This window comes from Myotis daubentonii, chromosome 4, assembly GCF_963259705.1.
Source record: "Myotis daubentonii chromosome 4, mMyoDau2.1, whole genome shotgun sequence".
NCBI classification, from domain to species: Eukaryota; Metazoa; Chordata; class Mammalia; order Chiroptera; family Vespertilionidae; genus Myotis; species Myotis daubentonii.
The window spans coordinates 24549111-24574951 of NC_081843.1; the positions used below are offsets into that span (position 1 = coordinate 24549111).

General features: G+C 41.2%; 1 protein-coding gene across 4 annotated transcripts in view; it reads left to right on the forward strand.

Annotated features, from left to right (window-relative positions):
* The first annotated feature begins 6080 nt into the window (after positions 1 to 6080).
* The window catches only part of MRTFB (myocardin related transcription factor B), a 198197-nt gene continuing 178436 nt past the window's right edge, over positions 6081 to 25841 (forward strand). Inside the window, exon 1 of one of the 4 annotated variants that reach the window (XM_059693213.1) lies at positions 6081 to 6576. The gene's annotated coding sequence lies outside the window, so the exon portion shown is untranslated. The other 3 variants (XM_059693212.1, XM_059693211.1, XM_059693214.1) reach the window with 3 other exon arrangements.

Consider the following 25841-nt stretch of genomic DNA (forward strand, 5'->3'; position numbering starts at 1 on the left):
GACCTGTAATCATATATGTCCTTAGTCCTCCTGGTATGATTAGTTAGAAATTGAATTTTCACATGAAACTCAGTGATGAAGTTTAGGGGAAAATGCAAATTAAGAAAGTTCAACTCCGACTATTATGTAGCTACAGTGTAACATTATAAATTTCTTCAACGCTTGTTAAAATTACAAAGCAAGGTTATTTTCCCGTTTTGTTTAGTGGATAAATTGCTTCTTGCTGTAAGATGTTTATTGTTCATTGGTTGTGACTTTTGAAAGGTGTTACCAAAATAGATATATTTTAAATTGACTTGCGATAGGTTCATTGAATACTTTTGGATTGGAAAATTACCTAAATTGAGAGTAATTAATTTTTATTACTTTGAGCAAGCAATATCACACTCCAGGATAAAAAGAGGTCACTCCCTTTTTTTCCTTTACTACTTAAAAAACATTACTACTTTTTATATTCATCTGTACAGAACTGAACCAAATAATATGACTTGCATAGATATGGAAACTTACAGTGTTTAGGCATGGGGTATACATTGTTGAATGGGCAAAAATCCATGCTTATATGGATGAAAATGAGTTATTATGGACATACCACTGAGATTTTTAATTAAGCAATTTAATTGATGTTTTAAGATGCATATCTAAGATGGAATGGTATCTTAAAATTGGCATGGTTTAATTGGCAACTTTTCTTAGTGTTACATAAAATAATAGTGTGTCTGAAAATTGATGGCATTTTAGAGTCAGTGAAATAAGGAATATATAGAAATCTCAGCATATTGATTTATGTTTAACACCAAAAGAGATGACTTGCAAAATGAAGCTGTACAGCATGCCTAGATCCTTCCTTCTAAACCACAGTTCTTTACTTGGAAGATTATTCCCATATAAAACAAATGGAGAATCAGTATTTGTAAATATGAGAAACAGACTGCTTGGTGATTTTCATGGAGAGCAGATGGTTTGGTTAATGTGTTTGAAGTAAAGTTAATCAGATAGTATAACCAGCAGATGTATGAATATGATTTTTGTTTTTATCATTCTGGAAGGTTCATAGGTCCACTTATAAATGAAAGTTTTCTTAAATGGGACATCCTTAAATAGGATTTCAAAAATTAATAATTATTATTTTAATAAGAAATATGTTTGCAAATATATTTGCTAAATGTTAAGTACAGAATTTATATGGGAGGCTGCATGGTATCTCTTAGCCAGGAAACCTGTCTAAGGACTTTTTTCCGTCTGATATTGAGAACAGGTTTCATAGGAAACTCAACCACATGAAGACTGCTTATCTTCTTCCACAGTGGACTGCGGCTTTTCTTCTCAAAATATGGGCCCTGAACCAGCAGCATCCTGGGGCTTGGTAGAAATTCAGACTCTGGGGCCCATCCCAGACCTACTGAACCAGAATCTGCATTTTAATACGGTCCCCCTCCAAGTGATGCAGGTGACTGTGTGGGAAGCACTGGACCAGATTAATGGCTCTCGAACTTGAGTGTGTATTATAGGAATTGTTACCTACTGCTCTCAGAGTTTCTAGTTCAGAAAATTTGCATTTTCAACAGTTTTCAGTTGATGCTGATGCTGCTGGCCCAGAGCCCATACTATGAGAACCGTTAGACTATAGGATTCTTTCCATTGCACCTTCCTGTTCTCTCTTCTAATTCCTCACCCCTTGAAATAACTTTTAAATATATTATTATAGCCCTAGCTGGTTTGGCTCAGTGGATAGAGTTTCAGCCTGTGGACTGAAGGGTCCCAGGTTTGATTAGGTCAAGGGCACATGCCCAGGTTGCGGGTTCGATCCTCAGTGTGGGGCATGCAGGAGAAAGATGATCAATGTTTCTCTCTCATCGGTGATGTTTCTACCCCTCTCTCCCTCTCTTTCTCTCTGAAATCAATAAAAGTAGATTTTAAAAACATACATTATTATGGTCACATGCTTTAACTTGGTTGAAGAAAAAATTAATCTTTTATAATTTTTAGCGATGTCCACACTAGAATTGCTTATCGACACTAATAAAAGAGAAAAATGGTAATTGGCGTACGAGCTACCCTTTTCATTGGCTAATCAGGGCTATATGCAAATTAACTGCCAACTAAGATTGGCAGTTAACTGCCAACTAAGATTGGCAGTTAACTGCCAACTAAGATTGGCAGTTAACTGCCAACAAGATGGCGGTTAATGTGCATATGTAGGCACAATGCAGGGAGGCGAAAGGGAAAGCAGGAAGAAGCCCCCTGCCACTGACAGTGATTGGAAACCCAGGGGGGAGCTAAGAGGTGGGGGGCAGGGCAAAGGCGGCCCTGGGGCCGCCTTTGCCCTGCCCCCCAGCCATGATTGGAGAATCAGGTGCCTTTGCCGCCCTGGCCAGTGATAGCAGGAAGTAGGGGTGGAGCCAGCGATGGGAGCTGGGCACGGTCGAAGCTGGCAGTCCCAGGAGCTAGGGGTCCCTTGCCTGGGCCTAAAGTGAAGCCCATGATCGCGGGGCCGCTGCAGCTGCGGGTCCCCGCTGCCCGGGCCGGACGCCTCAGCCAGAGGCGTTAGGCCTGGGCAAGGGGCCGATCCTGCGATTGGAGGGTGATGGGGGTCAACGCCTGAGGGCTCCCAGTATGTGAGAGGGGGCAGGCTGGGCTGAGGGACACTCCCCCCCACCCCACACCCAGTGCACGAATTTCGTGCACCGGGCCCCTAGTCCATATATATAAAGAGCCAGGGCCCGTCACACCTGAAACAACTGCATGGACGACTGAATAGGCTGAACGGGGTGATAAGGCTGGCAGGGGGTTTAGTGAGTGGTGACCAGGCTGGCAGAGGGGGGCAGTGAGGGGCAACCAGGCTGGCAGAGGGAGGCAGTGAGGGGCGACCAGGCTGGCAGAGGGGGGCAGTGAGGGGCGACCAGGCTGGTAGAGGGGAGCCGTGAGGGGTGAAAAGGCTGGAAGGGGGGGCATTTGGGGGCAACCAGGCCAGTGGGGGGGTGGGCAGTGAGGGGCGACCAGGCCAGCAGGGGGCAGTTGGGGGCAACCAGGCTGGCAGGGAGGGGGCAGTTATGGGTGACCAGGCCGGCAGAGGGGCGCAGTTGAGGGCCACCAGGCCGGCAGGAGGGGCAGTAAGGGGCGACCAGGCTGGCTGGGGGGCAGTTAGGGGCGACCAGGCTGGCTGGGGGGCAGTTAGGGGCGACCAGGCTGACGGGTGGGAGCAATTGGGGGTGACCAGGCCAGCAGGGTGGGGCAGTTGGGGGCGATCAGGCAGGCAGGTGAGCAGTTAGGAGCCAGCAGTCCCGGATTGTGAGAGGGATGTCCGACTGCTGGTTTACGGGCCTAAACCGGCAGTCGGACATCCCCTGAGGGGTCCCAGATTGGAGAGGGTGGGCTGAGGGGATTCCCCCCCCCCCCCCCACACACACACCGTGCATGAATTTCCTGCATCGGGCCTGTAGTCCAGAGGTCCTCAAACTTTTTAAATGGGGCCAGTTCACTGTTCCTCAGATATTCCATACATGCTCACTGCGGCCCCAGAATGAGTCGGCTGCTAAGCAGGACAGGCAGCGGCAGCAAAAACACCTGGCAGGCTGGATAAATGTTTTCGGCGGGCCACATGTGGCCCGCGGGCCGTAGTTTGAGGTCCCCTGCTCTAGTCTATATAATAAAAGTGTAAGCAACCATTATGGTGGAACAACCAGAACGACCGGTTGTTATGATGCACACTGATTACCAGGGGACAGACGCTAACCCAGCCGTGGGCAAACTACGGCCCCGGGGCCGGATATGGCCCGTTTGAAATGAATAAAACTAAAAAAAAAAAAAGACCGTACCCTTTTATGTAATGATGTTTACTTTGAATTTATATTAGTTCACAAAAACACTCCATCCATGCTTTTGTTCTGGCCCTCCGGTCCAGTTTAAGAACCCATTGTGGCCCTCAGTCAAAAAGTTTGCCCACCCCTGGTCTAACCTGTCCCTTTCTCTCTGCAGAAAACTTGTTTTGTTTCCTATAGATGCCTATTTTTCTTTGTATAGATAGAAGCAAATACCAGTATAATAATATATACTTTCTCCTTCTTATATAAAATGTAGCATACTATGTAAATGATTATGCTGCTTTGCATTTTTTAGTTAATATACCTTTTGGATCTTCCCATATTAGTGTATGGAAAACAAATATTTAACAGCTTCAGAATATCCCATTGTATGCCTGTACCATAGTTTATTGAACTAGCTCCCACTGATGCATATTTGAGGGGTTTTTTTTTACAGTCTCTTACAATCACAGACAACCTGGCTTGAATAACCTTGTATACATATTATTTTGTATATGCGAGGTGTCTATGTAGGATATCTTTCTAGAAGTAATATTGCTGGCTTAGTGAACAGTGCAATTATAATTTTGATAAATGCTGTCCTCCTTCAGGGTTGTACCATTTTGAACCTTCTTAAATAATATATTAGAGCACCTGTTTCTTCATAGCCTCACCAACAGACTCCAACTTTGGAGTTTATATCAGTTTGATAGGTGAAAAATGATAACTAGGTGTAGTTTTAATGTGCATTGCTATGATTATGAATGAAGCTGAATATCTTTTCATATGCCTAAAGGCTATTTCTAATTCCTTTTCTGTGAACTATCTGTTCTTGCCCTTTGCACATTTTTCTTTGGATTGCTTTTTCTCTAATCAATTTCTATTTGTAAATTAGCGAGTTTAGCCCTTTGCAATGTGAGTTGCAATTACCCCCAGTTGTCATTTGTGTGTGTGTGTGTGTTGGTTTTTTTTTTTTTTTTTGTGGGGTTTTTTTTTTACTTACTTTCATGTATTTTGGTCTAGAGCAGGCTTAAAAGTTGTGTCTTTAAGTTTTAGGTAGTTAATATTGATTTTTTTTGTGTCTGGATTAAGTCACAGAAAAGTCTCCAAGAATTTAGAATTTGCTTTTGTTTTCTTTAATACATTTATGGCTTCATTTTTAAGTTAAATCTTTGATCCATGTAGAATTTATTCTGGCATTCAGGGGTGATGTATAGATTCAGCTTTGTCTTTTCAATGTGCCCACCAGTTACCTTATCCATTTGTTTCGGAATACAATGCACCTTTATTGTATCCTGAACTTCCCGCTATATTGAGGTACACCTCTCAACTTCCTGTTCTATTCCTTCAGTCTTCCTATTCATACACCAGTTTACATTATTGGTTTTATAAAATGTTTTTGATATTTCATAAAGCAAGTTTCCCTTGTTGCCCTTCATTTTCCTGGCAGTTCTTGCTTGTTTATTTTTCCATCTGCTAGTCATATATAATAAAAGGCTAATATGCAAATTGTCCCCTCAACCAGGAGCTTGATGGGAGTTCGACCAGGGAGCAGGGCCAGCGGGCCAACCTCCCACATCCCCTCCCCCTGGCCAGCCTGGCCTGATCGTCCGATCAGGGAGGTCAGACCGGACCTCATCTGTGCACGAATTCGTGCACCGGGCCTCTAGTATATGTATATATAAAAAGCCAGTGACCACAAAGCTGTAATGACCAGAATGACCGGTTGCTATGACACCCACTGCAGCCAGCGAACTGGTCTGGTCAGGGGGTGGGACCAGCTGGCCAACCACTCTGTGGCTCCTCCTCCTGGCTGGCCCCACCCCTAATCGCCCCCCCCCACCCCAATAAGGGGTAGGGCCAGCCAGCCAACCTCCTGCAGCTCCTCCCCCATCTGGCCCTGCCCCTGATTGCCCCCCCATACTCCAGTAGAGGGCGGGGCCGGCCAACCTCCTGCAGCCCCTCCTCCTGCCCGGCCCCACCCCATATCAGCCTCTCCACCCTGATGAGGGGCAGGACTGGCCGGCCAACTGCCTGCAGCCCCTACCCGGGCCTGATCAGGCTCCAATCGGGCTGGGTTTCAGGAGGGTTTCAGTTCATGCGGGCTGGCTGGTGAACCACCCTCCCGACAGGCCTGGCCCCAATCCGCCCTGATTGGGGCCAGGCCAGCCAGACCCCACCCATGCATGAATTCGTGCACTGGGCCTCTAGTTACTAGAGTATATTAGAGTCTAGTATAATAATAAAAGCAATAATTAACATTTATTGAACATTTGTTACATTCCAGAAACTGTTATAAAGTCTTGATGTGAATTACTTTATATAATCCTCCACAATTTTGAGTTGGATATTGTTATTATACATACTAGAGGCCCAGTGCATGGCAGGCCCCACCCCCTGGTCGAACTCCTGGTGGAGGGGACAATTTGTATATTACGCTTTTATTATATAGGATGGGGAAAATGAGGTACACAGGCTTGGGGACTTGCTGAAGATTACACAAGCTAGGAAGTGGAGAGCTGGGATTCAATGCAGGTGTTCTGAGTCTAGCAACCCAACTTTTCACCTGCTTCAGATCTTTAAGACAATTTGTTCCATAGTATAGTCATTTATGTAGCTCCTTGAAAATTTTAGGGAAAGTTATTTAATTATACTTGCAAGTCTCAACTTTCTTTCCCAACAGTCCCACTTTAGTAACTTCCATTTTGTTTTTTCCAATTTATCTCAGACTTCATGTTCTCCAGGAGGCTTTATTTGACCACCTGTGTGGCATGTAAGTAAGTGTTCAACAAAAAGTAATTTTCACTTTTTCCCCCCCTTTTCCAGGTTCACAATAAAGGTGCTAATAAAGAGAATGTAAGACAAGAATATAATTAAATATTTGACTGAGGTAAGTTTTTTTATGATTTAATTTTTTCAAAAAAATTCGTCCTTATTGTTTTTTGTTTGTTTTATTTTTTAATCCTCACCTGTGGATATTTTTTCCATTGATTTCTAGAGAGAGTGGAAGGGAGGGAGGAGGTGGAGAGAGAGGCAGAGAAACATCCACATGAGAGAGATACATCGATGGGTTGCCTCCTGCATGGTGCCCCTATCTGGGCCAGGGCACCTGCAACTGAGGTATGTGCCCTTGACCAGGAATCGAACTTGAGACCTTTAAGTCCCTGGGCCGATGCTCTAACCACTGAGCAAAATCACCCAGGGCTTATTATTCTTAATTTTGCTCCACAGCCTGTTTTCTTAAGATGTAAGAGGGAGATTGCTTTAGGAGGGTTTCAGTTCATGGCACCTGGGGTTCTTAGGTGGATGCCAGAAAGGTGGGCTGTTTGAATAAAATCATTTAAATTCTCATTATCTTCTTGTTTGAGGGCATGCTACTGAGGAGATCTAGCAGGTGGAAATCCATAAGCTGTTTGGTGATTATATCTACAACATTCAGGGAAAGCTTTGTTTTTTTTAAATAGGGAGTTGAAGAGATTTGAAGTCACTTCTGGTAACATAGCAACACTTACTTTTCTTAAATGAAAAGGTGTTGTATTTTGTTGTTATAATAATGAGAAAAACCTTCCATCAGTATAAAACAACATAATGACATAAGTAAACATCCAACTTCTACCACCCAGAAATGACTGCCATTAGTATTTTGGTGAACATACTTTTAGGAATTTATCTGTAAAATAAGTATTTACATACAAATCTTTAAGTAAATTGGTTTATACTATAAAAGATGGTCTTTTTAATGCAACAATATGTTTTGTACATCTCTACACGTGCTTGTAAAAGACATGCATAATCATACATGATTATTTTACTGGCTATCTAACATGCCATTGTTTGAGGCAACATAATTTATTTAGTCACTCCTTTGACAACAGAAATTTAGCTTGTTCCTAAGAGATAATAGTTAATGATGTGTTGATCAACCCTATACTTCCATTGTTGTATACTTACTCATTTATTTTTTAGACATACAGGTACTGAGTCAAATATTATACACGTTTTAAATATTGATACATATGGCTAAAGTGCCCTCTGTAAAGACTACCAATTTATTACCACCACCCTCCCACCTCATCCTGACCCCCAGCAAAGTCCATGAGGGTCATGTTTTCCATACCCCTGCTCACACTGAGTTTTTAAATCTTTTTAATTTTCTCCAGTCAATAGGAGAAAAAAATGGTACCTTTTTGAGATAGCAAGGTTTTTGCCTAAAATAAACTTTATGTTTTCAAAGACCTCTTTCATCCTATATAATAAAAGGCTAATATGCGTGGAACAACTGGTAACTATGACACACACTCACCACCAGGGGGCAGATGCTCAACACAGGAGCTGCTCCCTGGTGGTCAGTGCACTCTCACAGGGGGAGCGCTGCTCAGCCAGAAGCGGGGCTCACAGCTGAGGAGTGCAGTGGTGGTGGCGGGAGCCTCTCCCACCTGCAAGGCAGAGCCACTCAGCCAGAAGCCGGGCTCACAGTGGCGAGCGCAGTGGCAGTGGTGGGAGCCTCTCCTGCCTCTGTGGCAGCGCTAAGGACCCCTCAGGGGATGTCTGACTGCCAGCTCAGGCCCATTCCCTGGCAGTCCGACATCCCCCGAGGGGTCCCGGGCTGAGGACCACCCCCCCCACCCCCTACACGAATGTCGTACACCAGGCCTCTAGTTTGATATATTTATTTACATGAAGAATTTCCTTATTGAGACTGTATCTGTGATTCTCATGTGTAAGTGAGACACTCTTGGACTTTAAATGTGATGAAAATGTTAAAATATGTTGTGTTCTTTGTTTTTAGTCTATTGCCCTAACTCATAAATATTTTTAAATTATTGACACTAATTGTTTTGGGTACTGAAAGTTTCCCTCTATAGAGAGCAATACCTGTTTTTTTAAATTTATAGTAGAGCTTTTAAAACTTCAACTTCTTAATAGATTTCAAACATGGGTACAATTGCAGAAAAGCATACCGAATAGGATTTACAAACTTGGGTAGTCATGGAATATTATTGAGTTACGTGAACTAAGTGAATATGCTTTCACATGTAAACCTATGAATATTGACATTAAGTCTCATCTGTCCAAAGGATTTTGCCTGTTGCTGATGTGAATGTGGGCTCTAATTTTATGTTTGTTTTCGATTTTATTTCGATCAAATAGGATTATACACACTATTGACCTACTCTTTGTTCTTTGACTCAATAAAAACCAATTAAAACTTTCCACCCCAGCCAGTTGGAGTGTTGTCCTAAACACCAGAAAGTTTCCAGTTCGATTCCCAGTAGGGCACATTACCTAGCTTGTAGATTCGATCCCCGGTTGGGGGCATGTACAGGAGGCAACCAATCGATGCTCTTTCCCTCTCTTCCCCCCCCTCTCTCTCTCTCTCTAAAAAAATCAATAAAAAAATATCCTCAAGTGGGGATTAAAAAGTAATTTATCTTTTCCCTAGATATAAAATGCATATTCTTATAATATAGATTGCATTCCATGTGAGTGCTTTTAAGTCCAAGTTAAAATTATTGAGGCCAGGACCAAGCCTGTTTTATTTACCAGCTTATATCTAGCAACTCACATGATACCTGGAACATACATGATAGACACACAAACCATTTTTGAAGGAGTAAATGATTGGTGTATATTGTCATTGAGTTAGAATTAAGATGTAAAAGAGAAGTATCTTAAATTTAAGTTAAGAAACTTAATTTCTTGGAGAATAAAACTAGCACCTGTGGTTTTTAAATGCTCACAAATACAGGCATACATAGTTATAGTGACACTTGCTACCTTAAAATTTTGTGACATTTTGTTTAGACTATTGATTTGGACTATATCCCATTTCTTTTCAGGCTCATATACATTACGGTATTTTAAATATTCTTTTTCATTTGTATTTTTGTTGCTGTTAAGGGCAAAGTCGTATCTAAACTAGGAAGGATGCTAGATCTTATTAAGGAATCCTATTTATATTTCCTATTATAGACGAAGTATTTTTTCAGTTATGTTATTTGAAGACAAGGATAAAGTGAATTCCCCAAAATATATTTTTAGTTATAATGGAGAGAAATTGAGTTGTGTTTTAATTGTGTGGTTCGACATTTATTAAAAATAGGTAAAAGTAGAGACAGAGGGAAGGTGGGGGTGGATGGGTGGGAAGAGATCAACCAAAGAACTTGAATGCGTATATACATAACCCATTGACACAGATAGTAGGGTGGTGAAGGCCTGGGGTGGGGGTAGGGGTGGACTAGAAGGGATCAATGGGAGAAAAAAGAGGACATATGTAATACTTTCAACAATAAAGATAAAAAAAAATTTTTTTTAAATAGATGTAGAGATATGGATTGCCAGCCATGGAGAATATATAAATCTTTGTCCTGTATCCTGCCTATTAAGCTTTTCTGACTCCTACACCGGTTTTTCACAGCCAAAATAAACAGAGGAGATGGAAAAATTATCTACTCCATTTTTGTTTAATCCTCCCCTGATAACATGAGTTTCCACTGATTTTAGTGAGGGAGGAAGAGGGACAGAGAGAATAAAAAAGCACATCGATGGGAAAAAGAAATATTGATCAGTTGCCTCCCATACTCACCCTGACCAGCAGTGGAACTGCAACCTAGGTATGTGACTTAACTGGGAATCAAACCCACCACTTCTTAATGTAGGGGATGACACTCCAGCCAACTGAGCCATATCCATCAGGGCTCTAATACGTTTTAGCAACATTGTGAATTCTTGTCTCATAAATTTTGTTTCTATTGGAATATGGGATTCTAATAAGGGAATGCATGAGCTAGTTATTTGCATGTAACAGTTTTAAATTGAGTTAATAATTTATCAATTTTTATTTGTGTTTTAATTTGCTTAGCAACTCCTTCCTTAAAAAATAGTCCAGCCTGGCGGGTGTGGCTTAGTGGATTGAGCATCATTCCATGTACCAAGAGGTCCTGGGTTCAATTCCCAGTCAGGACACATGCCCAGGTTTCTGGCTTGATCCCCAGTAGGGGGCCTGCAGGAGGCAGCCAATCGATGTCTCTCTTTCATCGATGTTTTTGTCTATTCCTTTCCTTCCCTCTCTCCCTAAAAACAAACAAACAAACAAACAAAAAACATAAAAAGCCCGTGTTGCTCAGTGGTTGAGCATTGACCTAGGAACCAGGAGGTCACGGTTCAATTCCCCATCAGGCATATGCATGGGTTGCAGGCTCAATCCCCACTGTGGGGCATGCAGGAGGCAGTCCATATTAACTTTGGACTGTATTTTTTTAAAATAGTCCAAAATTAAATGTAGGCAGACTTGAAATTACTGAATTTTTAGTTGTACCTAAATTGAGATTTCCTAGACTTTTCCCTCTGATATTGTGGCTAATGGTTTAAGCTTGTATTTGTTTTCTAAAATAACCACAGTTTGGGGGTTCTTTAATCTCTTTTCTATGGCAGTATAGGAATTTGTGTATAGGTAACTTTCATTTCACTGATGAGTTAATTTCTTTAAACCTAATTCTAAAAATACTCCTGGAAAGTGAGGAATTACTACCAGTAGTAGTTAAGACTGTCATTTATTTCTCATAGCTGCATTTGTAAACATTTTTATACCGTACTAAAATAGATTTTGCCCAGCTGGTGTGGCTCAGTTGTTGTGTCAACCCATGAACCAGGAGGTCATGGTTTAATTTCTGCTAAGGGCACATGCCCAGGTTGCAGGCTTTATCCCCAGTAGTGGGGCGGGGGGGAAGGAGGCAGCCAATCAGTGATTTTCTCTCATCGTTGAAGTTTCTTTCTCTCCCTCTCCCTTCCTCTCTCTGAAATCAATAAAAACATATTAAAAAAAGAAACAGATTTTAAGATATTGTTACGTATTTAGTGAGTTGGATTTTGTGCACTTGTAATAGTTTTTTCCTATTTTAGTCATCAAGCTTAAAATTTAGACTGGCAGTGTAAGTGGTTATTTGGAAAATTGGAAAGAGGAGAAGTTCTGTCTTCATATACAGAATTTGTGGTGCAGAATATTTAGATGAAACTCCAATGATTAGGGTGAGAGTATAGAACTGCAGTAGGAAGGAAAAAAATTTTAAGTGCTTATATACAGAGGATAATAGATCCCTAGCAAAGCCAACACTGGGCTTACTTCTATAGTATCTGTAACTGAGTTGGTCTCTCACAGAGGTCTTATTAACTCAGAATCTTAAGGGTAGAGTTATAGAAAAAAGATGGAGAACAGTAGATTTGGGTCACAAGTTCCATAGAGAGCGCAGTGCTTAGTGCAACTCCCTAGGGATATCCTCAGTCTCTGACTGTCCCATCCTCCTTGAGAAATTTTTGTCCTTCCTAACTCTGGAAGCTTTGCTTAGTGTGCATGATGAATATGTATGTGGAGCTGGGCAGAGAAGTCTGGCTCTGCTTATTACTGCTACCTAGGTACTCTCTTTAAAAAGATTTCCAACATGGGAGTATGGCTGAACACCATCATTTCCCCTGTATCATAGTATAATGACAAATATGGGAGTATCATGCAAGTTTTTCCTTCATGCCAGTTTGTTCAGCGAGGACACGTAGTTCATGGTAAGGGTTGTGTTTGTGTATATTAAACCCAGTAAGTTTTGTTTTAAATAGATTTCAGTGTATTCTAATGTAATAAAGTTTTTCAGTCTGAATGTTCCAGCAGCCATCATTCAAACATTAATTGCTGTCATTGGCAAAGGATATCCTCCTACATCTTTTCTGGAGTCTTGAAACCATTCCACTTCCTTTTTCTTTTACTTTGAGAACTGATTACTGACACTTGGAAATTATAATCAGACGAGAGGCCTGGTGCACAAAATTCGTGCACAGATGCGGTCCCTGGGCCTGGCTGGTGATCAAAGCATGAGCGTCTGATGTGTAAGGGCAGGTCCCAGCTAACCTCTGGGCCCTGGGCAGCACCTGGGCCTCCAGGCCCCCAGGTACCCCCCTCCACCTGAGTCATCAGGCTTCCGCCGCCGCTGCTGGTTGCCATCTGCGGGGCAATCGGTGGGGCTATCAGGCCCCGCTCGCACCTGCCTTGGCCTGGTGCTGCCCACTCACCTGGTCTACCATTCCACCACTGTCCCGCTCTCGTTGGGGCCCATTGGGCTGGCAGCACCTCCACTGCCGCCCACTACCAGTGCCATGTCACCGATGCCCGCCATGTTCCGTGCTGCCCCCTGGTGGTCAGTGCACGTCATAGCGAGCAGTTGGAACTCCTGGTCGAGAGGACAGTTAGGCTTTTATTATATACGATTGCATCAATCTTAATGAGGTTACCAATTATTGCACTGAAAAATATGCATTTTCTCTAATAGTAATTGTTTCTCTTGGTGCCTCTCTCTCAGTTCAGTGCTTTTAAATACTTCTTAGGTGAATGAATGCTTTGTCATGCCCTAAATTAAGACATTTAAGACAGACTTTCTTGATGGCTTTCCCACCTTCAATTCTACGGGAAGGGAGATAATTTATTTAATGTGAAATCTTCATAGAATCTTTCAGTTGTTAGATGTACTTGGGGTAGAAGAAGGATGGCTGTTGTCAGTTACTTATATGACGATATAAGCTCTAAAACGAGTATGTGCTTGGGAGAGCTGAGAGCAGTGAGGGTTTTTATGGTGGGCCATGCATGTTGAGCATTGGGCCTCTACTGTTTGTGTGCATTCCCTCATTTAGTGCTCACAAGTCTGAGAGGACAGATGCAGTCACCCCGGTTTTAGAGAACAGAAGGCCTCGGTTATGCACTTTGTCCTTGGGTACACAGCTTAAGTAGGTTAGAAAAAACAGTGACTGGAATCCAGATCTCTCTGGCTCCAAAGTCCGTGCTCTCTTCTTACGTACATTGACCGAGAAAGGGGTCTCACAGTTGCTAAGATGTTTCTGTTACTGTAGATAATTGAAGTGTTGGACAGAATGAAGATGAAGCTACTTTGTCATCACCATCACCTTCGTTCCTACCATCCTCTTTATTTCTATCCTTCTTCAACATTAACTGATGAAGTTTAGGAGCCTGCCAGGGTGTCTGGCTCGCTGTGTTCAATACAACATAGGCTTGTTTAATTTAACAGTGCTCTGAGATGAAAGGTTCATGACGGCCAAGTACAAACAGACCTTCTGTTGGATGTTAATTTTGTTATAGAAAAGATGCTTGTTTTTCCTTGCTCTTTGCTAATAAAGAAGCTGGCACATTTTCTCATGAGTTAAAAAGGATTTTGACTTGTTTAAATCTTTGTAATCAAAGGGAAGTGAACAGTTCTGATAAACATTTTCTTTGTGCAGATCTTTGGTTCGTTTCACACCTGCCAGGGAATTGCAAATTGTGTGCTCTTGCTCTTTTCTCTTTTTACTTTGGATTTGATTTTATGGTTGGTCACTGTAGGGATTTCATGGTAGGAAAAGAAATAAATTGTTTCTTCATTTGAACAGACTCTGTGTTTTTTACAGCAGGTTATCCTATAGTAGGCAGAATGATTTAACCAGGCCACTGCACAGAGGTGTCATTGTATGATTTTTTTTTAGTCAGTATTTTAATGACAGCTCTGTTGAGATATAATTCACATACCATAAAGTTCACCCATTTAAAGAATACAATTCAATGGATTTTAATATAGTCACAGAGTTGTGCACTGATCCCCACTGTCTAATTCCAGAACACTTCCATCACCCCGAAAAGAAACCCCATACCTAATGAGCAGTCACTCTTCATTCTTCCCTCTCTTTAGCCCCTGGAAACCACTTTCTGTGTCTATGGATTTGCCTCTTGGACCCGTCGTATAAATGGAGTCACACAATATATGCGGCCTGTTGTGTCTGGCTTCTTTCACTTGGCATGTTTTTGAGGTTCATCTATGCTGTAGCATGTATCAGAAATTTCATTTCTTTTTGTTGCTGAATAATATTCTATTGCATGGACAGACCACATTTTGTTTATTCATCTATTGATGGACATTTGGGTGGTTTCCACATTCTGGCTGTTATAAATAATGCTGCTGTGAACTGTCAGGTATAGGTTTTTGGGAGGACATATGTTTTCATTTCTCTTGGATATGTACCTAGGACAGTGATGGCGAACCTTTTGAGCTTGGCATGTCAGCATTTTGAAAAACCCTAACTTAACTCTGGTGCCGTGTCACATATAGAAATTTTTTGATATTTGCAACCATAGTAAAACAAAGACTTATATTTTTGATATTTATTTTATATATTTAAATGCCATTTAACAAAGAAAAATCAACCAAAAAAATGAGTTCGCATGTCACCTCTGACACATGTGTCAGGTTCGCCATCACTGACCTAGGCGTAAAATTGATGGGTCTTATGATTAACTCTATGTCCTAACTTTTTTATGAACTGCCAAACTGTTTTCCAAAGTGGCTGCATCATTTTACATTCCCATCAGCAATGTTAGAGGATTCCAATTTCTACATATCCTTGCCAACATTTCTTATTTTCTTGGTGTTTGTTTTTTTATAGTAGCCATCCCAATGGGTATATGAAGTGGTATCTCACTGCGGTTTTGCTTTGCATTTCTCCAATAACTAATGATATTGAGCATCTTTCCATGTGCTAATTGGCCATTCATATATCTTTTCTAGAGAAATACCTGTTCAGATTCTATTTTTATTTTTAAATTGGGTTGTCTTTTTATTGTTGAGATGTAATAGTTCTTTATTCTGGGTATACACATGTATACACACATTCTTGTCAGATAAATGAAGTGTAAAAATTTCCTCCCATTCTTGAAGTTGTTCTTTGAAGCAGAAAGCTTTTATTTTTTTATGAAGTTCAATTCATCTACTCTTTGGTTGTTTGTGCAGTCTTCTCTCTTTTTGAAATTCTGTGTAAGTTTAAAAATCTCTCATTATTTCTCCTATTTAAAATATTGATGCAGCCGAAACCGGTTTGGCTCAGTGGATAGAGCGTCGGCCTGCGGACTGAAAGGTCCCGGGTTCGATTCCGGTCAAGGGCGTGTACCTGAGTTGCGGGCATATCCCCAGTGGGAGATGTGCAGGAGGCAGCTGATTGATGTTTCTCTCTCATCGATGTTTCTAACTCTCTATCTCTCTCCCTTCCTCTCTGTAAAAAATCAATAAAATATTAAAAAAAACACAAACAAACAAAAAAAAATTGATGCAAAATTGAGTGGTCAGCTAGTTAACTATATAGGGGATTAGAGGTTTGAAACATCTTTCATTTTTTCAAATATTCTCATCTAATTCAATGTGAAAAGACCAATTTTTCTAATCTAATACCTATTGTGCCTTTTTTTTTTTAAATTAGAAAAATGACTTTTCAGTGTTCTGCCTAGCTCAGAATGCAAGCATAGTTCTGTGAACTTGACTGGGCTTGGGGATCCAGAGTGAGTGGAACATGGCCCTGACCTTAAGAAACAAGTGCTCAGACGCCATGCTAGTAGCATGCACAGAGGAGGTATGCAGGAGAGGAGGGATTACTCTCCTCCATCTGGGCAAGGATGCCTCGTTAAGAGGAGACACTTGTGTTCAGTCCACAAAGATGTTAGGGTCTATGATTCTCTCTTCTGGTTACTTGCTGCTGTGTTTGCCACGTTTCCTGGCACCAGATACCTTATAGCAACAATGTTTAGGATTATCGATGTAATAAAATGTTGACATAGGTGTGATGACTTTGATGCCTAGGAGTGAACCTAAAGAAACCAGTTTAATTTGTTTAGGTCTAATTAGTTCAGCATGATGTGTGTGTGTGTGTGTCTAAGCAGAAGAAGCTGTGTGTGTGTGTGTGTGTGTGTGTGTCTAAGCAGAAGCCGTGTGTGTGTGTGTGTGTGTGTGTGTGTGTGTGTGTGTGTGTGTGTCTAAGCAGAAGAAGTCCAAATAGATTCATATAATCACAGCATAAAATTTGAGGCAGGGAATAACAGTTGTTTGGCTGGAGAGGATTATAGAGAGTTGGGTGTCCTGTTAATGAATTCAGATTTTCTCCATTGATGAGTCCAGCAGGGGGAGAGTGATGTGGTCACTTTGGTTACTGTATATGGATGTTGGGTGCAAGGGACAGGACTGGACACAGAAGACCCATTACACTGTTACACTAGTCCAGGTGAGAGTTGATGAGGGCCTGAACAAGGGTATTTGTGGCTGAGTTGGATTAGACAACAGGCTGGAAACATGTAGGAGCTATTAGGAATCCTAGCGACAGGTGACAGAAACCCTGCTCAAACTATCTTAAGTTAAAAGAGAGATTAATTGGAAGGTTCTTGTAGAAGGGCACACAGAAAATGAAAATGCTGCAGAGACCAGTGATGTTGGGGATTAGAAGTGGTACTTGTTATCACAGGGGCTCTTTCCCCTATCTCTGTTCTCTCAGGTTTTTCCACAGAGTAGCAGCCATCTTCACACTCTCCAATCAAGGGGACAAAAGAGCTTCTCCCTCCCAGCTATACTCTTTAAAACCCCAGGGGCTCTCGGCTTTGGGTTTTCGTGCCTTCACTAGGCATTGGGGTCTTTGTGGAAGCTTTCTACCACCAGCACATTGGGAGTGCCCAAAAGAAGTGAGGGAAAGGTTCTGGGTGGAGCCAATCCTGTCCATCTACTCTGGAAACACAGACCAGACCCCGAAATTGAGAAAATCGGAGGAGGAAGTGGGGGTCAAGAATGCCTCCCAAGTTTGTGGCTTTGGTAACCTGTAATGATACCATCCAAGAATAAGGGTTCAGGGGCAAGTAGGTCAGAGTGCAGTGAAGAAAAAGTTCAGTTTTAGACCAGCCTAGACTGGGACATAGGTCTAATCACAATTTGTATGTTACCCATTTTTATGATTTGTTGATTGGTTTGGCTTCCTTTACCATTAGAAGCCCCACAAGGACAGAAACTGTCTGTTCTCTTTGCTATCAATCTCCAGAGCGTAGCATACTCTAGTTGGCAGTAGTAGGTATTTAGTAAATAGATGTGAATTAATGAATTCAAGTGCACATTTCCTGCAGGAAGCTGGATGGACAGTTTGTATCTCAGGTGAGGACAGGAAATACAGACTTGGGAGTTATCAGTGTAGGGGTAAATGGTAAACAAGCCCAAGAGTGGTCCTTATTGGCTAAGGGACTGAAAATTTAGATATCGTGTAGACCTGTAATTTTCATGTCCAGGTAGTGAAATTACCTTTTCTCTTTTTACTTTGCACTGTTGCACTGCCTAGTATTTAATGCCAGTAATTACCTACTGACAGTCCTGCCAATGATTTTTTTAAAGTTTGTGACAGATTAGAATTAGATTTGTGATAGATGGAAAAATAAAGGTGATAAAGACAGATTCTGTTTCCTTTTAAGAATAACTGACTCATGGGATGAGACCTTGGATATGATTTCAGATCACTCCTGTAAACTCTCACAAAAGATGTTTATAAAACACTTGGAACAATACAGATTGTACTAAGAAAATGTGCTTTGATCAACTCTGGAGATACAAAACAGGGAACTTAATAAATCAAGTCCTATTTGTGAATAGAAAGGACTGGAAGTTCACCTTAAAAGTAGGAATTTAGTTCATGTCCAGACTTAAATTTTGTATTTTGAATAGCAGATGTTATCTTAGTTTCATCTTTTATATAAAAATAAAATGAATTATAGATTTCAAATCTTGGCATCTTGAAATCTGACTCCTGATTCTGATCTCTTAATAACTATTGGAACACTAGTTTAGAAATGGAATTTGACTTTCATTTTTTACCCTTTAATTTGGAGGTAAATGTGCTTCCAGCTCTGTCTTCCCTCTGTACTCAGGAAACCAAACCACTGGTACTTTGGATATGCCATAATATTTGTTATTTAAATATAGGAAAAACACGGCCATCCTATCTAATAAAAGAGAAAAATGGTAATTGGCGTACGGCGATACCCTTTTCATTGGCTAATCAGGGCTATATGCAAATTAACTGCCAACTAAGATTGGCAGTTAACTGCCAACAAGATGGCGGTTAATTTGCATATGTAGGCACAATGCAGGGAGGCGAAAGGGAAAGCAGGAAGAAGCCCCCTGCCACTGACAGTGATCAGAAACCCAGGGGGGAGCTAAGAGCTGGGGGGCAGGGCAAAGGCGGCCCTGGGGCCACTTTTGCCCTGCCCCCAGCCATGATCGGAGAATCAGGTGCCTTTGCCGCCCTGGCCAGTGATAGCAGGAAGTAGGGGTGGAGCCAGCGATGGGAGCTAGGGGTCCCTTGCCTGGGCCTAAAGCGAAGCCCACAATCGTGGGGCCGCTGCAGCTGCGGGTCCCCGCTGCCTGGGCCGGACGCCTAGGCCAGAGGCGTTAGGCCTGGGCAGGGGCGGAGCCTGCAACCGCGGGGAGCTGGGGGTCCCCTGCCCAGGCCTGACACCTCTGCCGGAGGCCTCAGGCCTGGTCAAGGGGCCGATCCGGTGATTGGTGATCGGAGGGTGATGAGGGTCAACTCCTCTGGCCGAGGCATCAGGCCTGGGTGGGGGGCGGAGCCGGGGATTGGGGGGATATGATGGTCCCCTTGCCAGGCCTGAAGCCTGGGTCAGAGGCGTCAGGCCTGGGCGGGGGCCAGAGCCAGTGATCGGGGGCGTCAGGCCTGGGCAAGGGGCCGATCAGGCGATCAGAGGGTGATGGGGGTCTACGCCTCTGGCCGAGGCATCAGGCCTGGGCTGGGGGCAGAACCAGTGATGGGGGAAATGAGGGTCCCCTGCCTCTGTCAGAGGCGTCAGGCCTGGGCAAGGGGCCGATCCTGCGATTGGAGGGTGATGGGGGTCAACACCTGAGGGCTCCCGGTATGTGAGAGGGGGCAGGCTGGGCTGAGGGACACCCCCCCTCCACACACACACACCCAGTGCACGAATTTCGTGCACCGTGCCCCTAGTCTTTATATAAAGTAGTAATATTATGTTCACACTTGGGAGAAGTTGGTTTTTGTTGTTTTCATTTTAAGGCATAAATACAGTTGTATTACTTTCATAGGCTGAACACTTCCCAACCTAACACCCTGCCATATGACAAGATATTATAGTAAATTGCATATGTTTTAGTGTCTTAGTTTCCTCCAAGCTCCCCCCCCCCGCCCCCCCCCCCCCCCCGCCCGCAGCAGGGACGTGAAACATTTTTTTAAAATTGATTTAATTTTTTTTATTAAAGAACTCCTACTAAATTTGCCTGACTCCAAATGCAGGCCAGTGTCTTCTAGCAAGTTGTAATATAATAGAGCATTTCTAAGAACTCAAATTGAGTAGCTTATAGCATCTCAACTTTTGAAATTACCGTAAGTTATATTTAATTCTTGCATAAATTAGTTCAGTACATGATTACATGGAAAATCTCGATGCTGAGATCCCAGACCCCTGCAAATTGTATCCCTTTTGAAATCAGAGGTGAAATTAAAGAATGCTGATTTCTGGAGGCACTCTTATTAGTTCCTGGAAAAATATAGTTAAAATGCATCTGAAATGATTTTATTCTTAGGAGGTAGTTAGCGTCTTTCTTTACTAATTAATTCTTCAAAGGTAGCATTATTCAAAAGAGAGAAGGTGACAGCCTAGATGTCAGGGCGGGAGTAAGCAGCTCTCTCAGACTGGTAAACATGGGGCCCTGAAGAAGGAGCCTGAATCCTCCTGTAGTTGGTTTCTAGGCTTTGTCAGGGTCACTCCTCTAATGTACTACCTAAGGCGACAAGATCACTTTCACATACACAGTCTTTCCACTTATTTGATTTTTGTATGGCTGATAAGTATAATTTTAAAAGGATCATTAAATAATGGGGGGAAATCCAAACATTTTATCTCTCCCTAGATTTAGTCTAATTAAGAAGAATTTGTTTGAAATATGAAAAGTATAAGACAATTGAAGTGCACTTCTATTTAAGTGTGTGTAGAATTTAGGCTAATGTGTTGCCTAGCAGTTATAAGGAATCCGATAAGTGATTATAAGTAATCCATGTAATTTGGTATATAATTAGGCATTCCTAATGTGCTTTAACTGTAGTTTCTGTAGTTGAAGTAGCTGATGAATTTTATGTTCTCTACTGAATAGTCTTTGATAGACAAACAGAAGGCAAAAGCTAGTTAATCAGTGTTTGCTCCTATGTTTAGGAAAGTCTGAATTTAAGTTGTAGTCTAAATCTCAAAGATGGCAAAATAGTGTACAGAAATGAGATAAGGGTGGGGGAGTGTGTGGTTTGTCTTTTTTTTTTTCTTAATCCTCATCCCAGGATATTTTTCCATTGATCTTTTAGAGAGAGTGGAAGAGAGAGGGAAAGACAGAGAGAAACATCGATCGGTTGCCTCCTACACACGCCTGGACCAGGGCCTGGCCCAGGGAGGAGCCTGCAACTGAGGTATGTGCCCTTGACCTGAATTGAACCCGAGACCCTTTGGTCAGCAGGCCGATGCTCTCTCCACCCAGCCAAACTGGCTAGGGCATTTGTAGACTTATTTTCTGAGTGTGTTATTCATGAAACCCCAGTATATTTTCAGAGGGCAGGGGAGGCTGGCCTGTCACCCTGCAGAGGCTCCAGGAGCATCATTTGAAACCACTGTGCCATGCTGTCATTAATGAAATGGCAAATCTTGGGCGGGAACGAAGGATAAATTATTCATGTAGCCTATTTGTTATATTTGTATACTGTATTGCTTATACGATAAACACTGATAGGATTTTAAATCAGAATTGTTTAAATATGTAATAAACACAATACTAGTTAATCACACTACATAGCTCTAAAATAGTCTTGTCTTCTTACAAAAGAAGCCTTGCCTGACTGCAAGATTATGATAACAAAGAGTACCTGAAAGCCAAAGCATGGAAGATAAGTTGTCGTACCGCCTAGTCCTGTCATGATGATTTTTTCTCTTCCATGTTAAGGCGTATAATGAATTAGAGAATAATAACCACTTGGAGAATAAGTACACACCAAGTGCTCGTGGTTAGATGAGTCTACGCCTGCAGACAGGTGTGGTTCTACTGGGGCCTGGCTTGGGAGACTCACTGCTAAAGGGTTCAAGATTTCCTCTGTACTATTACATATGTACTGTGAAATAGCTCTATGACCTTGGGCAAGTTCTTAAGGTCAGTAACACGATTTAGCTGTAAAATATTCCGGTGAGTGGAAATGTTGCATATAAAGTATTTAGTGTATAAGCGAAATAAACCAGCCAGAGAAAAACAAGTATTGCATGATCTCACTCATATGTGGAATCTAATGAACAACATAAACTGTTGAACAAAATAGATCCAGAGACATAGAAGCATGGAACAGACTGTCAAAGTTCAGAAGGAAGACAGGGGTGCATGGGAAGAGATCAACCAAAGAACTTGTATGCATCTATATATTTATTACCCATGGACACAGACAATGGGGTGGTAAAAGCCTGGGGCGGGGGCCAGGGGTGGGCTAGAAGGGGTTAATGGGGAAAAAAGAGGGACATATCTAATACTTTCAACAATAAGATTTGTTTTAAAAAATAAAGTATTTAGCATAGTGCCAGCCACATTATAAATTACCAGATGTTAGGCAGTAGAACAATATTTTCCTTCAAAAGGAAATGTAACAGTAGGGCAATAATTGACAGTGGAGGTGTCATGAAGAAACACAAACTTGGTTCCTAGCTTGAGTGGAACTCAAACTGCAGCAGGGGTCATTTGTTATTTTAATTAAAGTAAATATTGGAGGTGAGATGGAGAAGTTCCATAATGTGGACTATCAGCTGTTGAATGCTTCTACTTTTTGGATACTTTTCTTACCATTTTACCTAAAACAGAACTTTCATTTTTAAAATCTGAAAAATGAAAACAGAAAGTACTATGGTTTGTTTTTCATCTTTGTTTTAAATATATTTTTATTGATTTCAGAGAGGAAGGGAGAGGGAGAGAGAGATAGAAACATCAATGATGAGAGAGAATCGTTGACTGGCTGCCTCCTGGAGGACCCCCACTGGGGATTGAGCCCACAACTCGGGCATGTGTCCTGACCGGGAATCGAACCCTGACCTCCTAGTTCATAGGTCGACCCTCAGCTGCTGAGTCACACTCGAACCCTGACCTCCTGGTTTATAGGTCGACGCTCATCCAGTGAGTCACAGTGGCCGGGCTTTCACCTTTTGTTTTAATAGTTATTGTTTCTCTACAGGAATGAGACCATTTACAGACTATGCTTGCAGAACCGGTGGTCTGGAATGTTATGGGTTACTGAATATTTAGAATATTAGCAGTGGTTTATAATGTGGATAAGAATTTGGGTATGATGTCTTTAGACTATGTGACACAGAGGATCATTATGTCAGTCATAATTCACTAAAAGCTTATTGTTTAGTCAAATTGTTCCTTTGAGGGCACAAAATATGACAGTTCAGAGGCAACCTGAACATTTTGCTAAAGGAATACAATTTTTAAAGGAATCTGAAGCGCAAGGTTATCAACAGTTATCTCTAACAAGGGATATTTGATTTTATGTCTGTTGCATGAGTTCATTGGTTCTTTTATAGAATAAGCCTAAAAGAGAAGTACCACGACAGGTGTAAATAAAGATAGTGAAAGGTTTGCAAATGGATACCCTTGACAAGCTGTACAATATCCTATATATCTATGGCAAGATATGTAGACCTATTGAGCTTTATTTGTGATAAGTAAATAAACTTACATCTTTAATCAGGTGTAATTACCTCCCTTGGTCCAGTTAGCATAGAATTCCTTAAAATCAACAGATAAGAATATGATGTGGAATGGAGTGTTGTCTTCGATGCTAACATTTAGGGAATTTACTTCAAGCTTTCTGGTTATTTTATATATATAATTTTGGATCTGTCTTCCTAAGTTTTTCACATCTTTTTTTTTTATGTATTTCCTTGCTGGAGGACTTGGCACTGAGAAGCTCCACTCTTGCAGCTGTGTATAGAAGTACTTTTTTTATATTTGTTCTGAATTCATTTAGTTTTCAAGACATACCTTTGTTCTGGAATTCTAAATTGCCAGTGTACAATTCTTTAGTCATCGTATCACTAGCATTTATTATTTTAACTTTCACTGTATTAGAAGAGTCAGTTTATTTCCATCTTTATTCTTGAGTCGTGTTATTTAAATGTAATTACTAAAACTTTACAAATTATTTCCATAGTAGATATGGAATGGCTCTGTAATTTCATACTGAACATTCTGCATGAAATCCAACACTTACAACAATGCCAGACAGAATACATGTACAATAAATGTTTATTTGAATTAATGAATCGCTCTAGGGCAGTTTGTGGTTATAATATTTTCAATATTAAGTGACCAAGCCTTCAGTACTGGTAGTTTAGCTAAATATTCAGGCTTCATGTGAAGCCAGTAAACAGACCACTGTGCAATCCAGAGAGACCAGTTTGTTCACTTTTCCATCCAATAGTAATTTACTTTGACAATTGTGTTTATATAGAGTAAAGGTTAAAGGAAAGGGTGTATTTGAGGCAGTTACATCAATTGCTTTGCTACAATGATTTTCAGGTGCCATTGAAAAAGGGGCAATTTAAAAAAGATAAAATTTAGGCAGTTATTTTTTCCAGTTTTATTGAGGCATAATTGACATGCAGTAAATGGCACGTCTCAAGTATACTGTTTAATCAGTTCTGAGATATATATGCACCCATAAAACAACCACAGTAAGAATAATGAAAATATCACCCCCCAAAGTTTCTTTGTACCCCTTTGTAATCTTACCCTTATGCCCCTCTGCCTCCATCTCCAGGCAACAGCTGATCTGCTTTCTGTCATATAGATTAGTTTGCCTATCCGAGGGTTTTATATAAGTGGACTTGTATAGTATATACTCTTTTTTTGTCTGGCTTCTTCCACACAGCATAATTATTTTGAGATTCATCCATGTTGAGTATATCAGTAGTTTATTCCTTTTTATTGTGGAGGAATGTGGATATTTACTGTTGATGGCCATTTGGGTGTTTCCAGTTTCTGGCTCTTACAAATAAAACTGATTTGAACATCAGTATACAAATCTTTGTAAGGACATATGCTTTCTTTTCTCTTAGGCAAATACCTAGGAGTTGGGTGGCTAGATCGTATGGTAGGTGTATGTTTAACTTTGTAAAAACTAGCAAATTATTTTCAAGTTATTGTATCCTTTTACTTTCCCAACCAGCAGTTCATGAGAGTTCCAGTTGCTCCACATTTGTTAACAGTTAGTATGCTTAGTCTTTTTAATTTTAGCCATTCTAATAAGTGTTTAGTGCAGGATGGCAAGCCAGTAACTTTTGCTGGCACGCTAAACTCTCTCTTATCTTCCATTTACAATTTTTTTCTTATATCGACTTTTTTTATTTTTCAGATAAATTCAGTGTAGGTGCATCTTAGATAAATAAATAATTTTACGTAACAAGTTATCTTAAAGACCATAGACATGGCTAACTTTGAAATGCAGTTGATTGAATTTCAGAATAGCTCAATTGGAAGCAGAAATTTATTGACCTTAGAGTTGACTTGGAAAACATTGAAAAAAAGCGATTAGAGACAGGAGTACCGGAGAGAAGTGTTGAAAACGAACTATTGAGGACTTGGAATGCCATTCCAGAAAATTTTTTCTGTTTAATAAACTTTGCAACAGCGTTACTCTCCATGTTTTCATCCACATACGCTTGTGAATCTTTGTTCTCAGTGATGAACTTTGTTAAGTCTCATAATAGGAGTAGCCTGAAGGATGAAAGTAGTAGCTCGTGCATCTCTCTGAAGGTCACGGAATATAAACCTGATGTAAAATCTCTGTCATTAGTGATGCAGCAGCAAAAGTCCCACTGATAATATCAAACGGAGTCATAAAGTTTTCTGTTGGACTATCAGTGTACATGTGTACATTAAAAAATAAATGTATTTTTCATCATCATATACTGTGTTTTTGTCGCTCAAATGAATTTTATTATTTCTTCAAGGTTCTTCACATACGTACACCTTAAGAGATCTCAAGTAGGCGTAACATGTTCTCAAAAACTTAGGGTTGGCACGCAGAAGAATTTTGAGTCAGAGATTTTGCTGGTTTTGGCACACACTCACAAAAAGGTTGCCCACCCCTGGTTTAGTAATATCTTAT